Raw genomic sequence first — 16,077 nt, 5'->3', positions numbered from 1 at the left:
AAGAGAAACTCACTATAAGGAAGAATTGGCATGAAAACTTCTTAATCTGGCATAAGGAGGCTAAAGTAGTGTTTAGGACCTGATTAGGTCTTGATTTTTTTGACTGTTCATAAAAGGTAGGACTGATGAGAAATCAACCCTTCACAAATACTTAGGATTAGAGGCATCTTTAAGAAGTTTTACCTAGCTGCTACAAACAAACACAGCAAAACACAGACTCACCCTCTGACCTTTCTCTGAGAGTGTATGCCATCGATTAAGAAGACATCCTCTATGTCTTTGGAGGAGGCCTTCCCTGATGGCTCATGGTAAAGAATCTCCCTGCAATGCAGTAGACCCAGGTTCAATCCCTGGGTCAGGAAGATCCCCTGGAGACGGGAACGGCAACCCACTTCAGTATTCTTACCTGGAGATTTTCAGGGACAGAGGAGCTTGGCAGGCTACAGTCCATGGGGTCACAAAGAGTTGGACATGACTGAGCAACTAACACACTTTGGAGAAATGTCTGCATAGGTCTTCCATCCATTTTTTGATTGAGTTGCTAATTTTTTCTGATATTGAGTTTCATAAGCTGTATATTTTGGAAATTAATACCTTGTCCATTGCTTGTCCAAAGTATTGCTTTGCAAATACTTTCTCCCATTCTGAGGTTTGTCTTTTCATCTCATTTATGGTTGTCTTTGCTGGGCAAAATCTTTTAATTTTAATTAGGTCCCATTTGTATGTTTGCTTTTATTTTCATTATCCTAGGAGGTAGGTCCAGAGAAGGCAATGGCACCCCACTCCAGTACTCTTGCCTGGAAAATCTCATGGTCGGAGGACCCTGGTGTGCTGCAGTCCATGGGGTCGCTAAGAGTCGAACATAACTTAGCGACTTCACTTTCACTTTTCACTTTCATGTATTGGAGAAGGAAATGGCAACTCACTCCAGTGTTCTTGCCTGGAGAATCCCAGGGACAGGGGAGCTTGGTGGGCTGCCGTCTATGGTTTCGCACAGAGTTGGACATGACTGAAGTGACTTAGTAGCAGCAGCAGTAGGAGGTAGGTCAAAAAAGATCTTGCTGTGCTTTTTGTCAAGGAGTGTTCTGATGTTTTCCCCTAAGTATTTTAAACTGCCCAGTCTTATATTTAGGTCTTTAATCTATTTTGAGTTTATTTTTGTGTATGGTGTTAGGGAGTGGTAGGAATGTAGATTGATAAAGCTACTATGGAGAATAGTGTGGAGATTCCTTAAAAAATTAAAAATAGAGCTACCATATGATTCAGCAGTCACAGTACTGGGCATACACTGAGAAAACCATAAATCAAAAAGACACATGCACCCAATGTTCATTGCAGCACTATTCACAATAACCAGGACATCGAAGCAACCTAAACATCCACCAAGAGATGAATGTATAAAGATGTGGTACATATATGCAATGGAATATTACTCAGCCATGAAAAGGAATGACATTGGGTCATTTGTAGAGACATGGATGGACAGTCATACAGAGTGAAGTGAGTCAGAAAGAGAAAAACAAATATCTAGAAAAAGAATCTAGAAAAATAGTACAGATGAATCTATTTGCAGGGCAGGAATAGAGACGCAGACATGGAGAATGGACTTGTGGTCATGGAGCAGGAGAAGGGTGGGATAAATCGGGAGACTAGAATTGACATTTGTGTACTGTATGAAACAGACAGCTAATGGGAAACTATTGTATAGTGCAGAGAGATCAACCGGGTGCTCTGTGCTGACCTAGGTGGGTGGGATGGGGAAGTGGGAGTGAGGTCCATAAGGGAGGGGATATGTGTATACACATACATGATTCGCTTTGCTGTACCGCAGAAACTAACACAACATTGTGAAGCAACTATACTCCAGTTTTTAAAAATTTGAAAATATGAAAAACAAATTCAGATATATATTAAAATTTAATTGTTAATCATTGGTGCATTGTATATCAATACTATCTTCAAGATCAGCAATGCTAAATGGCTTTGTTCTTTCAATAAAAACATATTCATCAATATGTGAAGTTCTTAAACTAAGACCAGAAACTATAAAACTCCTAGAGGAGAACATTGGCAAAACACTCTCCGACATAAATCACAGCAGGATCCTCTATGACCCACCTCCCAGAATACTGGAAGTAAAAGCAAAAATAAACAAATGGGACCTAATTAAAATTAAAAGCTTCTGCACAACAAAGGAAACTATAGGCAAGGTGGAAAGACAGCCTTCAGAATAGGAGAAAATAATAGCAAATGAAGCAACTGACAAAGAACTAATCTCAAAAATATACAAGCAACTCCTGCAGCTCAATTCCAGAAAAATAAATGACCAAATTAAAAATGGGCCAAAGACCTAAACAGACATTTCTCCAAAGAAGACATACAGATGGCTAACAAACACATGAAAAGATGAAAAGATGCTCAACATCACTTAGTATGAGATAAATGCAAATCAAAAAAAATAAAATAAAAACCCACAAAGAGGTACCATTTCATGCCAGTCAGAATGAAAGTGAAGTAGCTCAGTCGTGTCCGACTCTTTGTAACTCCATGGACTGTAGCCTACGAGATTCCTTCCTCCATGGGATTCTCTAGGCAAGAATACTGGAGTGGGTTGTCATTTCCTTCTCCAGGGGATCTTCCCAACCCAAGGATTGAACCCAGGTCTCCTGCATTGCAGGCAGACGCTTTAACCTCTGAGCCACCAGGGAAGCCAGTCAGAATGGCTGCTATCCAAAAGTCTACAAGCAACAAATGCTGGAGAGGGTGTGGAGTAAAGGGAACCCTCTCACACTGTTGGTGGGAATGCAAACTAGTACAGCCACTATGGAGAACAGTGTGGAGATTCCTTAAGAAACTGGAAATAGAACAGTCATAAGACCCAGCAATCCCACTGCTGGGCATACACACAAAGGAAACCAGAATTGAAAGAGACATGTGAACCCCAATGTTCATCACAGCACTGTTTACAATAGCCAGGACATGGAAGCAACCTAGATGTCCATCAGCAGACGAATGGATAAGAAAGTTGTGGTACATATACACAACGGAGTATTACTCAGCCATTCAAAAGAATACATTTGAATCAGTTCTAATGAGGTGGATGAAATTGAAACCTATTGTACAGAGTGAAGTAAGCCAGAAAGAAAAACACCAATACAGTATAATAGCACATATATATGGAATTTAGAAAGATGGTAACGATAACCCTGTATATGAGACAGCAAAAGAGACACAGATGTATAGAACAGACTTTTGGACCCTGTGGGAGAGGGCGAGGGTGGGATGATTTGGGAGAATGGCATTGAAACATATATATTATCATATGTGAAACAAATCGCCAGTCCAGGTTCGATGCTCAAGGCTGGTGCACTGGGATGACCCAGAGAGATGGTATGGTGAGGGAGGTGGGAGGGGGGCTCAGGATGGAGAACACATGTACACCCGTGGCAGATGCATGTCAATGTATGGCAAAACCATTACAATATTGTAAAGTAATTAGCCAACAATTAAAATAAATACATTTATATTAAAAAAAAAAAACAAAATGTGAAGTTCACCAAAACCAAGTGTTTATCAGTTACATCTGAAGAGACTGACCAAGCTACCCACATATTTGGGTGAGTTTCTATCTCCATGAAAGATGTATTTTATAAAACCAAAAAACAATGAAAAACCCTTAAAGTTAACTAGCAAACAGGAATACTATCTGACTGTGAACATTTGATTTTAATTTAGAATCTAGTGAGTAAGGTTTTCTCTCTTTAGGACAATACTGCAAGTCAATGAACTTTTTTGTACTGCATTTAGATAAGATTCAGTATATTTGAGTGCTTTTTAGTGTCAAGTATAATTTTTTAAATCAGAAGAACATTTTTTCATTTTTATTTTCCCATTAAAACTAGGGAGCAGATATATTATTGGGTTCATAGATTTGTTATCTCAAAATGTCCTAACCTCACTAACATTCTTTGGCCGCATGCCTTTAAAATCAGTGCTAAAGAAACTAATGATGAGTTCCCTGGGGGCTCAGTGGTAAAAGAATCTGCCTGCCAATGCAGGAGATGTGGGTTCGATCCCTGGGTCAGTAAGACCCCTAGAAGAAGAAACTGGCAAACCACTCCAGTATCCTTGCCTGGGAAATCTCATGGACAGAGGAGCCTGGCAGGAATCGCAAAAGAGTTGAACAGGACTTACCAACTAAATAACAACAACTAGGAGTTCTTTAAATATTCTGGTATGTTTGCAGCAACATGGATGGACCTAGAGAGTGTCGTACTGAGTGAAATAAGTCAGAGAAGGAGAAATATCATATGACATCCCTTATATGTGGGATCTAAAAAGAAATGATACAAATGAGCTTACTTACAAAAGAGAAAGAGACACAGACTTAGAAAACAAACTATGGTTGCCTGGGGTCGTGGTGGGAGGTGTACGGAAGGGATAGTTAGGGAATTTCGGACGGTCATGTACACACAGCCATATTCAAAATGGATAATCAACAAGGACCTATTGTATGGATCTCTACTCAATGTTCTGTGGCAGCCTGGATGGGAGGGGAGAATAGATACATGTATATGTATGGCTGAGTCCCTTTGCTGTTCACCTGACACTACTACAACATTGTTAATCGGGTATACCCCAATACAAAATAAAAGGTTTAAAATTTGAAAAAAAATCCTGGGTATGAGACCGTGACTTTTTTAGTAGGTTGTGGTAGGCAGAATGTTTCCCTTGTTAAAGATTTCCTGCACTAATCCCCAGGACTGATGTGTATGTCACAGTACATGGAGACAGGAACTTGGCAGATGTGCTTAAACTAAAAATCTTGAGATGGAGAGATGACCCTGTGATGTCCATTTGGGTCCATTGAATCACATGAGTCCTTCAGAGCAGAGAGGCTTTCCTGGCCACAACCAGAGGGAGATGGACCACAGAAGTAGGGCTGGAGGGGTGTGCCTTTGCTGCTTTGAAGAAGGAGCATCCAGAAGCTGGAAACAAACTCCTCCTTGGAAACCTGAGAAGGAACCAGGAGTGCTGATAACCTGCTTCTAGCCCAGTCATACCTATGCCAGACTTCTAGCCTGCAGAACTATGTGATAACACATTTCCCTTGTTTTTGAAGTCCCTAGGTTGTTGGTAATGAGTTGAGGCAGCAGTAGAAAACTAGTAACCAATGTGTTAACAAGGGGTTCTGTCCCCCTGTGACTTTCCTTTCATTTCCTACAGTGTCTTTTGGTAAACAGAAGCTCTGGATTGAAAAAAAAAAAAAAGAAGAAGAAGAAGAAAAAGAAACTGGTGAATACTCTGGGCATCAAAAAAGATGTCCTCACAATTGAGAAATATTGCTGAAGGTGCTAGAGTGTGTGGTCTTCAAGAGTGAAAACTATTTGTGAATTATTAAATACAAAGTTTGGACACTTATCTGGGTGCCTCTACAATTGTTTATTCAACACCCTCTACTTTTTTCTAAAGATACCCCATCAACATGGAACCTCAGAATCTAACACATCTCTCAGAATTCCTCCTCTTGGGCCTCTCAGATGATCCAGACCTGCAGCCCGTCCTCTTTGGACTCTTCCTGTCCGTATACCTGGTCACCGTGTTTGGGAACCTGCTCATCATTCTGGCTGTCATCTGTGACCCCCACCTTCACAACTCATGTATTCCTTCCTTTCCAATTTGTCCTTGGCTGGCATCAGTTTCAGCACCACTGCTGTCCCCAAGATGTTAGTGAATCTCCAGACACACAGCACATCCATCCCCTATGCAGGGTGTCTAGCTCATGGAAACTTTTTCTCTCTTTTTGCATGTTTGGAGAGTCTCCTTCAGATGGTGATTTCCTATGACAGGTTGGGGCCATTTGTCACCCTCTATACTACCTGGTCCTCATGAACTCCCGCCTCTGTGGCTTATTGGTCCTGGTGTCATTTTCCATCAGCCTTTTGACCTCCCTGATGCACTACTTGATGTCACAGCTTACCTTCTGTGCAGATGGTGAAATACTTCACTTCTTCTGTGACCTTTCTCAACTCCTCAACCTTTCCTGTTCTGACACCTCATCAATATCATATTAATCTATTTCATTAGTACCATCATTGGTAGGATTCCACTCTCAGGGGTCCTTTACTCTTATACTTTAAATATATCCTCCATTATGAGAATGTCCTCATCAGGTAGGAAGTACAAAGCCTTCTCCACCTGTGGTTCTCACCTGGCAGTTGTTTGTTTATTTTATGAAACAGGCATGGTTGTGTACTTCAGCTCAACTGCCTCATCTTCCTCCAGGAAGGGTGCAGTGGCCTTGGTGATGTACACTGGTCACTCCTGTGCTGAACCTTTTTATCTATATCCTGAGAAACAAGGACATTAAGTGTGCCCTCCGGAGGATTATCAGCAGAATAGTCTAATCTCAGTGCTAGTGTCTTGCTTGTTTTTTTGTTTTTGTTGGTTTTTTTTTTTTTTTTTTGGTCTTTTTAGGTTCATGAGACTGGAAAAGGCAGAAAAATCAAATATGTGATACAGGAAACCAGATGCTGCAGTCATGTCACATATATGTATCTATCTAGCTCTTGGCTTTCTCTTTACACAATTTGTCCTTGAGGAGTCAATTCCTAGGCAGGTTAATAAGAAGTCTGGGGGTCCTCAAGGAGAGAGCAGTCTGGAATTCTCAAGGAGAAAGAAAGGACAAACATTTTTTTTTCCTCTACATTCCTTAGTCTTAGTCAATTACACAACACAGTTTAAACTCTGTACTAGGGATTGTAGCCTGCCTGAGGACAGTTTCTCCTTCCTGAAAAAGTGAAAGTGAAGTCGCTCAGTCATGCCCAACTCTTTGCAACCCCATGGATAGTAGCCTGCACCAAGCTCCTTTGTCCATGGGATTTTCAAGGCAAGAAGTATTAGAGTGGGTTGCCATTTCCTTCTCCAGGGAATCTTCCCAACCCAGGGATAGAACCCAGGTCTCTCACATTGTAGACAGATGCTTTACCATCTGAGCCACCAGGGAAGTCCTGAAAACCTTTCGGCTAGTTCTGTTATCTTAAAATGTAAATTATGGGAATGGGCCTAATAAGATCTTTACAACCTCCAGACGTTCTTTGGATTCATTGAAATAACTAATTGAAAACTAATAACTAATTAATAACTAATAATTAATAATTAATTAAAAGATACATAACTCCATTGCTAACACTAGCAAGGAGGGTACTCTTTCTGCCCCCTTCTGATGTCTATGTAAGAAACTTTCTCTATCTCTTTTATACTTTAATAAAACTCTACTACACAAAGCAATCAAGCCTTGTCTCTGGCCCCAGATTGAATTCTTCTCCTCCAAAGGCCAGAATCCCAGCATCTTTCATGGTTCAGCAACAACTTTTCATCCTCTTGGAATAGCTTTAACAGAATTGGGAAATATTTTGTATTTCCCACTTAAGTCATAATTCTTCTTGGATTTTGTATAGCATATGACTATAACATTCTCACATTCCTATGTATTATCCAGGATACATGAAGACAATGTATTGATCACAGACAGTCTTGTTTCTATCATTGCAAAATAATCATAGCTCCCTCTTTCTTGTTATTGATTATTTCTATACTTTGCTTATGATTTTTCCCATTATTTAATGAGTATCTAAACACTACCTAAAGAACCAGACATTTAGTATATTTTTGTTTCTTAATGATTGTGGCCAGACTTTTTAACATGTAGGATGAGTAAGATCCTGCTCAAATTTTGAAATTCAAGTAGTACACTATTAATATTGATTTTTCAAATGGAACTTTTCTAGGAAAACTGTGACAAATGCTCCTTCAGGAATAGAATGGAGAGTACTTACCAGAGCAAAGTTGACCCCCAATGTTTCTGATAACTCCTCTTCTTAGTCCATCAACCTTCTCCCCAATCATATTAAATAGCCAGACAGAAAGGGACAAATATTAAATGATTCCATGTGTATTAGATACCAAATGAAGTCCAATTCATACTATTGGAGGGCAGAGTCATACATAGAGAAGATTTGGGAGTAGGAGTGAGTAGTTAGTGTTTAATACAGTTTCAGTTGGGGGAAGATGAAAAATTCCTGGAGATGGTTGATGGTGATGGTTGCAAAACAATATGAAGGCACTTAATGCCACTGAACTGTACACCTAGAAATGGTTAAGATGGTCTCCTGACAGATGAATCAATGAAGATGTGGTGTGCATACATGATAGAATATTAGAGCCATTAAGAACAAAGAAAGAAATTCCATTTGCAGCAACATGGATGGATCTAGAGACTGTCATTCTAAGCAAAGTAAGTCTGAAAGAGAAAGACAAAAATGATACTACCTGTATGTGGAATCTGAACTACAACACATATGAACATATCTGCTGCTGCTGCTGCTGCTGCTGCTGCTGCTGCTCCTGCGTCACTTCAGTCGAGTCCGACTCTGTGAGACCCCATAGACGGCGGCCCTCCAGGCTCCTCCGTCCCTGGGATTCTCCAGGCAAGAATACTGGAGTGGGTTGCCATTTCCTTCTCCAATGAACATATCTAGGAGACAGAAACAGACTCACCAACATACAGAATAGACTTGTGTTTGCCAAGGGGGAGAAGAGGTGAGAGAGAAGATTAGGAGGTTGTGATTAATAGATGCAAACTATTATATAGAGATGGATACACAACAAGGTCCTGCTGTATAGCACAGGGAAATATATTCAGTATCCTGTGATAAACCACAGTAGAAAAGAATATGAAAAGAATATTTACAACTGAGTCACTTTGCTATACAGCAGAAATTAAACACAACTAAGTAAAACATCTATACTTCAATAAAATTTTTTAAAACTGATTAAGACTAAATTTTATATTATTTTACCACAATTAAAAAAACCCTCCTATCAGGGATAAGAAACATACTGCTCCAATGTTGGGTGTTAGCACTCAGCAATCTACTTCTAGAGGGATCTACCTCTAGGCAGGCAGCCCACATCCAATTACTATATGACGTGGAGGTGGACATTTATCTTCTTTGCTCCAACTCCAGGATGTTCCAAGGGATCATCCTAACTCCAGAGCTCTCTGGAGGTTTCCAGAGGCCTTTGAGGGGCTTCAACTTGGCTCATTTTTCTCCTATTGCCTTTCCTCACTGCAAAGAGTTTGCTAAACCGCAAAGCCTAAGGAAACAGTCCTCACAAGCCTGTCCTCATTTCAGATACCAGCACAAGTTCAGGAGTTCCGGGGCTAGCCTCACTTCAGGCCATGTGTGTGTGCTCAGTCACTAAGTCGTGTCCGGCTATTTGTAATTCCCTGGATTGTAGCCCACCAGGCTCCTCTGCCCACGGGATTTCCAGGCAAGAATATTGGAGTGGGTTGCCATTTCCTCTTCCAGAGGATCTTCCTAACCCAGGGGTCAAGCTTGTGTCTCCTGCATTGGCAGGCAAATTCTTTACCACTGAGCCACCTGGGAACTGCAGAACTGGGGTGCTGAATGACTGTGGCTTATTCAAACAGTGATGGAAGTGCTCTATGGTGAGCACAGTTACTCCTCTAGAGCAACTAGAGGAATGGCCAGAAGCAGCATGGTGGGATCTGCAAAAATACCCCCAAACAGTGCAAATCCTTCCACATTCCAGTTCTTCTACAGGAAAATTTTCTAGAAAAGATCAAGTTTTAGTAGATTGGAGATGAGGCTGGAAAACAAAGGACTATCTCTATAGTCTTATCTTTCTCCAAGTTAACTGTTCTGATAGAGGGTAAGGTCTGTGTGGTGGGTAGCTTCAAAGATGCTCCCAGTGAAACCAGCCACCTGAGTTCACGCTCTTGTAGATACCTGTCTCTTTGAGTGAACTGGAAACAGTGACTTGCTTCCAATGAAAAGAATTTGGAAAACTATTGCGCTGTCCCTTCAAACCTTAATGTGTAGAAAGACTCAGCTTTTATCTTTCCAACACTCTCTGGCCATCTCACCACCTTGCTCTGGTGAGATGGAAGCCAGTTGCCATATTGTCAGAGGTCCATTTGGTAAGAAGCTAAGAGAATTCTCTGGACCTCAAAGAACTGAATCCTATCAACAGACTTGTAAGTGAGGAAAATCAGATACTTCTCCAGGCAAGCCTTGTAAGGACTGTATCCCTAACACATTTTGAATGTAGATATCTCTAAGGCCTCTTGAAGAGTTTAAGCAAAGTAGCAAGTAACCAGATAAATATGTCAAATGAAGACTTGTGCAATGTGAAAACGTACTTCAACTGAGAAGTAAAATTAGAGCAAAATTTTTAAATTAATTACTATTAGAAATTTTAAATTCCACCTAAATTAGAACTTGAATTTGAACTGTCATTCAAAATAGCAAAAACCATACATCTCCAAGGCATAAAAACTAAAACTTCAAAGCAAGACTACATAAAAAGCAGGAAGTTTTCAGAGACAGAAATTTTAACTAAAGAATTAGAAATACTGTCAGAATCCTGTTATGGAAGACCTAAATCTCTCTAGTTTACATGATGAACTCAATAAATGTGTAGATATAAAAGTCACATATTCCCTTCTCTTATTAAAGAGAATGTGCCTGAATTTTATGAGGAGATAAACAACCTGGGAGTCAGAGTGAGGAGATGAGATCAGCTTCCTGAGAAGAGGACAGGTCCAGATCCTTCTTAAAACAGTCACTTTCTCCTCTTCCTCCTCCATTAAATTAGCAAATCCTCAGAGACTGTGAAACCATGGACCAAGTTGGCTAATTATCTGCTATGTACATTAAAGTCTCAAAGCTGCACCACAATAAATAATCAGCCTGTGTTTCCCAGACCTTCAGTTAGCCAGCTCCAGTCCAATGGGTTCCATAGCTGCGTGTCCCATCGCCCCAGAGTTGTTGTCCACACCAGGAGGCCCACACTTGAGTCTGCCTTGCTGCCAGTCCTGAGGACAAAGCCTCAGCCCTCTTCCAACAAACAGTGGAAAACGGGCAGCAAATCTGTATCCCTCAGTCCTGCCCCAGCAGAGATGCAGCACAACCCAGTGAGTGCCAAGTGCAGTGGGAGACACTGAATGCAGGAGGCATTGGGGAAGCCTTGTTTTCTCATCATCAAAGCAGAGGGACAGCTGGACTAGCCGGTGGGAGGGCACCAAAAGGCATAGATTCCGTTCAGAGGCTTTGGAAATTGATGTTGTTGTTACTGGCGGGGATCTTAGAACTCTTATTTAAGTGCTTATTTTCCTCCCTTTTTTCTTCCTTGGGCATCTTTTCTACCTGAACAAGAAATAGGAACCTCTAACCTATACCCTAAGTACTCCAGATGATCATGAAGGGGATGGTCATGAAAATGAACAGTAACCTCAAAATTATAAACTTTTTTCTAGGGATTCCACATGCCAGGAGCTGAGTTAAGATTTCATATAGCTTGTTTCCTTTTATCTGCATTCAATTCAGTTCAGTTCAGTACAGTCGCTCAGTTGTATCTCTCTTTGCTACCCCATGAATCACAGCAAGCCAGGCCTCCCTGTCCATCACCAACTCCCGGAGTTCACTCAGACTCACGTCCATCGAGTCAGTGATGCCATCCAGCCATCTCATCCTCTGTCATCCCCTTCTCCTCCTGCCCCCAATCCCTCCCAGCATCAGAGTCTTTTCCAATGAGTCAACTCTTCGCATGAGGTGGCCAAAGTACTGGAGTTTCAGCTTTAGCATCATTCCTTCCAAAGAACACCCAGGACTGATCTCCTTTAGAATGGACTGGTTGGATGTCCTTGCAGTCCAAGGGACTCTCAAGAGTCTTCTCCAACACCACAGTTCAAAAGCATCAATTCTTCGGCGCTCAGCTTTCTTCAAAGTCCAACTCTCACATCCATACACAACCACTGGAAAAACCATAGTCTTGACTAGATGGACCTCTGTTGGTAAAGTAATGTCTCTGCTTTTGAATATTCTATCTAGGTAGGTCATAACTTTCCTTCCAAGGAGTAAGCGTCTCTTAATTTCATGGTTGCAATCACGATCTGCAGTGATTTTGGAGCCCCCCAAAATAAACTCTGACATTGTTTCCACTGTTTCCCCATCTATTTGCCATGAAGTGATGGGACCAGATGCCATGATCTTCGTTTTCTGAATGTTGAGCTTTAAGTCAACTTTTTCACTCTCCTCTTTCATTTTCATCAAGAGGCTTTTTAGTTCCTCTTCACTTTCTGCCATAAGGGTGGTGTCATCTGCATATCTGAAGTTATTGATATTTCTCCCAGCAATTTTGATTCCAGCTTGTGCTTCTTCCAGCCGAGTGTTTCTTATGATGTACTCTGCATATAAGTTAAATAAGCATCATCTGCATTATCACCTCCCAAATATGCTTTAGCATCATTTTACACTTAAGGATAGGAACAAAGGACTTTAATGCAATTTTTTACTAGGCTCTGGGGTATAAAAGGATTAAATTCAGATTTGAATGTAGACAATGAAATTCCATTCATAGGGCATCTAGACAGTATTGTTTTCTGCTAACTCAACCTGTATTCAGAGAGCTGAATTTAGGAGAAATGCCATCCTCTAAAAGGGAGAATTGGCTTGAAAGTTCTGAAATAGTCATAAAAGGCCAATTTTGGGTTTCAGATGTGGCCTCGGTCCTAAATTTCTCAAGTATTCATTAGAGGGGTGGATTTGATGAGAAATCAATCCTTCACAAATGTTTAGGTTTCACGACATCTTTAAGAAGTTTTATCAACCCACTACAAAGATAGCAAAAAGCGATCCTTTCATCCTAGGCAGAGATGTCCTGCTCACTGGGCTTTTCCCTTTGGGGGTTCATGGTAGACACAGTGGAAAGCAGTGGTGGCACCTGATGCATTAACTGTAGGAAAGAAGGTTGAGTTGATGGTGGGAATCCCACAAAGATTCTGTGTATAATGATTCAAGACAGTTCTCTCTCTTGAGCCAGCTCTTGGATTTTGTTTCTGTATCCACTTACTCCTTCATTCTTGTAATTTATATCCTCTTGATCTTTAAGGGAGTACAGAGTGAGGGTGTTGAACTTTATTCTTAGGCAAGAAACAAAAAATAGTTTAAAGGTATACCTTAGAACGTTTGAAAGACACCCCTGGTCCCCTACTTAAACTCTCTGAAGTGTAGGCAAACAGCGGAGAAGTTCAGTGCACAGGCCTCAGAGACTCACAGTCAATTTTGAGTTGTATCTGCTGTATGTATTTAACTGACACTGAGAAAGATCTTAATATCTTTGAGCCTGAATGTTGTCATCTAGATTGATATCAGTCAATAGAACTGTGGTGCATAAGAATGAAATAGAATGAGTATTAAGCATGTGACTAAATGTGTGATGGATGCATTACAGCAATACCAGAGTAAACTAGGTATCTTTATCATCATCAGCAACAGCAGCATCAAGGTTAAGTGACACATGCCATGATCAGAAATATTTTTCCCTAAATCCTGAGAGAACATTTTTTTACAATTTATTTATTTATTTATTTTGGCTACACTGGGTCTTCGTGGCTGCATGTGCTTTCTCTCCTTGCAGCGAGTAGGGGCTACTCTCTGCAGTACATGGGTGTCTCATTGTGATGACTTCTCTTATTGCAGAGCAGGTGCTCTAGGGTGCATGGGCTTCAGAAGTTGTGGCTTATGGGCTTAATTACCCCAAGGCATGTGGGAGCTTCCTGAACCGGGGATTGAACCTGTGTCCCTGCATTGGTAGGCAAATTCTTAACCACCGGCTCTCCAGGGAAGTCTGAACATTTTATTTTTGTTTTTCTGCAGGTAGAGTTAGAGTGCCTGGTGGGACACATCTGAGCTTCCTTCATTTCTTGAATTCTCAGAGCCTCTCCTTGCTTGGCACAGAACAAGATACAAGAACATAAATCTGTTAAAATATTGAATAGACTTTCTTTGGTTCTCAAAAAGAGTGTGGACAACATGACTTCCACACACTGGGCACTTTCCTGCTTGTTTTGACATTCCTTCCAGTGAAGTCTTATAGGACTAGACAATAGATGAATCAGTGTTTGTAACCCTCTGTGTCACTTTCTACAAGAATTATTATTTTCCATTTAATAGAATTTAAAACATGAGATTATTTTAAAAAAAAAACAACACTGGGTCCTAAAAGAAATTACCATATGTAAAATATATAGCCAGTGGAAATTTTCTGTGTGATGCAGAGAGCTTAAATCAGATGCTCTGTGATAACCTAGAAGGGTGGGATGAGGTGGGAGGTGGGGGGGGATGTTCAAGAGGGAGAGGACACATGTATACTTATGGCTGATTCACACTGATGTGTGGCAGAGGCCAGCACAATGTTGTGAAACAATTATCCTCTGGTTAAAAATTTAAAAGAAAGAAAAATAAGGAAAAAAAAAAAAAGAAAATAAACAGCCCTTTTCAGAAAAAGAGAGAGAGAGAGAAAAGGGAAATTAATCTGATTTTGTGCTCTGAGACATATTTTAGGATCTCCACTCATTTTATGAATGACTTCCCTGAACCATGATAGGTTTCTGTGCCTCTGCTATAGGATAGAATCTAAGAACATTAAAGCTCATTAGGATTGTACTTCATCAATACCTAACTACTCCAGGGATGCCTCAAATTCTGATTTAAGAATCAGGATTGAATATTTATTAACTACTGACCTCTGTTAGAGGCCACTATTGGGGATCAGGATGTGCTGTGTGCTAAGTTGCTTCTGTCGTGTCGGACTCTTTCCAACTGCATGGACTGTGTAGCCCGCCAGGCTCCTCTGTCTATGGGATTCTCCAAGCAAGAATATTGGAGTGGGTTGCCATCTCCTCCTCCAGGGGATCAGGATGGGTCACCCCAAAACATGCCAAAATGATGTATTGATTGGTATGAACTGAAGTTGTTTTTGGAGGAGCTGATGTAAGAAGGAAACTCTGTCCTTCTCTGTCTCTATGAAAGCAGGAAATGAATCTCTCTTATGAAAGGTCCACTCCCTGCATTTGGAGATAGAAGGACCTGCTTATCATCAGAGAAGGAGAATTTGGAGCCTAGAAACCTGTATAAACAATACTCTATATCTCTTTAATTTACTATCCCAAGCCCAGACTATTTAGATTCTTCGCTAATTAAGCACCCGAAAACTAAGATTCTTTGTCCTGCCAATTCCTCACCAATTTATTGTTTCTTCTTCCAAAAAGTATAAAAGTTGCCTGCTCTGGACACTTCATAGGTCCCATTTCTATGAAACCTCCATGTGCAGGAATTCAAATGTGTTTCTTTTTCTCCTATGAATCTGCCATGTGTTGATGCTATTATTATTCCATGCACAAGAACCCAAGAGGGTAGAAGAGGAAATTTCTCCTTCCTTGATAACCCATATCTCCTACAAGTGGATGTTGTATGCCCGACTTCAGTGTAAGGAGTACCAGTGCCCAGAGGTGGGGAGATTTCCACACACTCCATGTTTAGTGGATGAAAAATGTGGGACTCAGACAAAGGTCTGCTGATTCCCATCCTAGGGCTCTGTCCCACCAGCGTGCAATGACTGATTACTTTATTTCCAAATCTGCTTTAGTCCCAGATGACCAAATGGAAGCAAATAGAATGATGGATTCCTTCTAGTGTGATTCGGTGGGTCCATCTATGAATTAGCAGAATGCATCAAATGGCTTGCAGGGACTTTTTGAATACATATTTATGGGCCATAAGATTTTCTATGAATGGTAATGCATTTTCCAGCCCATTTTGGAAATTTGACACATGAAAATAACAGTCATATACAAAATGGGAATTTTCATGTGGCTCTATCATGAAAAACTATTGCTAGTCAGATTTCAGGAATCTTTTTGACTTAATTTTGAAAATCAGAACATGTACTTGATCTTGTCTGACTTTTCCACCAGGAAAACAATTACAGGTAATTAATAGTAAAATTGGACAGGTTTCAATTTTTACAATTGAAACAATAATGTGTGCATATTTGGAAATTCTCATTTGTGTATTATGAAGGATGGTACAAGAATTTCCCTAACTGAAAACTCAGCTTATCCCCCAGGATATACTATGCTAATTTTATGTATTGAAACAAATGTATGTACTTCAGGTCAGTTCAGTTGCTCATTCGTGTCTGACTCTT

General features: G+C 40.5%; 1 pseudogene; it reads left to right on the top strand.

Annotated features, from left to right (window-relative positions):
- On the top strand, positions 5,486-6,407 carry LOC102175475 (annotated as a pseudogene).

Source organism: Capra hircus, chromosome 7 (assembly GCF_001704415.2).
Source record: "Capra hircus breed San Clemente chromosome 7, ASM170441v1, whole genome shotgun sequence".
Classification (NCBI taxonomy): domain Eukaryota; kingdom Metazoa; phylum Chordata; class Mammalia; order Artiodactyla; family Bovidae; genus Capra; species Capra hircus.
Note: the sequence above shows the minus strand (reverse complement) of the source record. Positions and strands in the feature narration are given on the sequence as shown.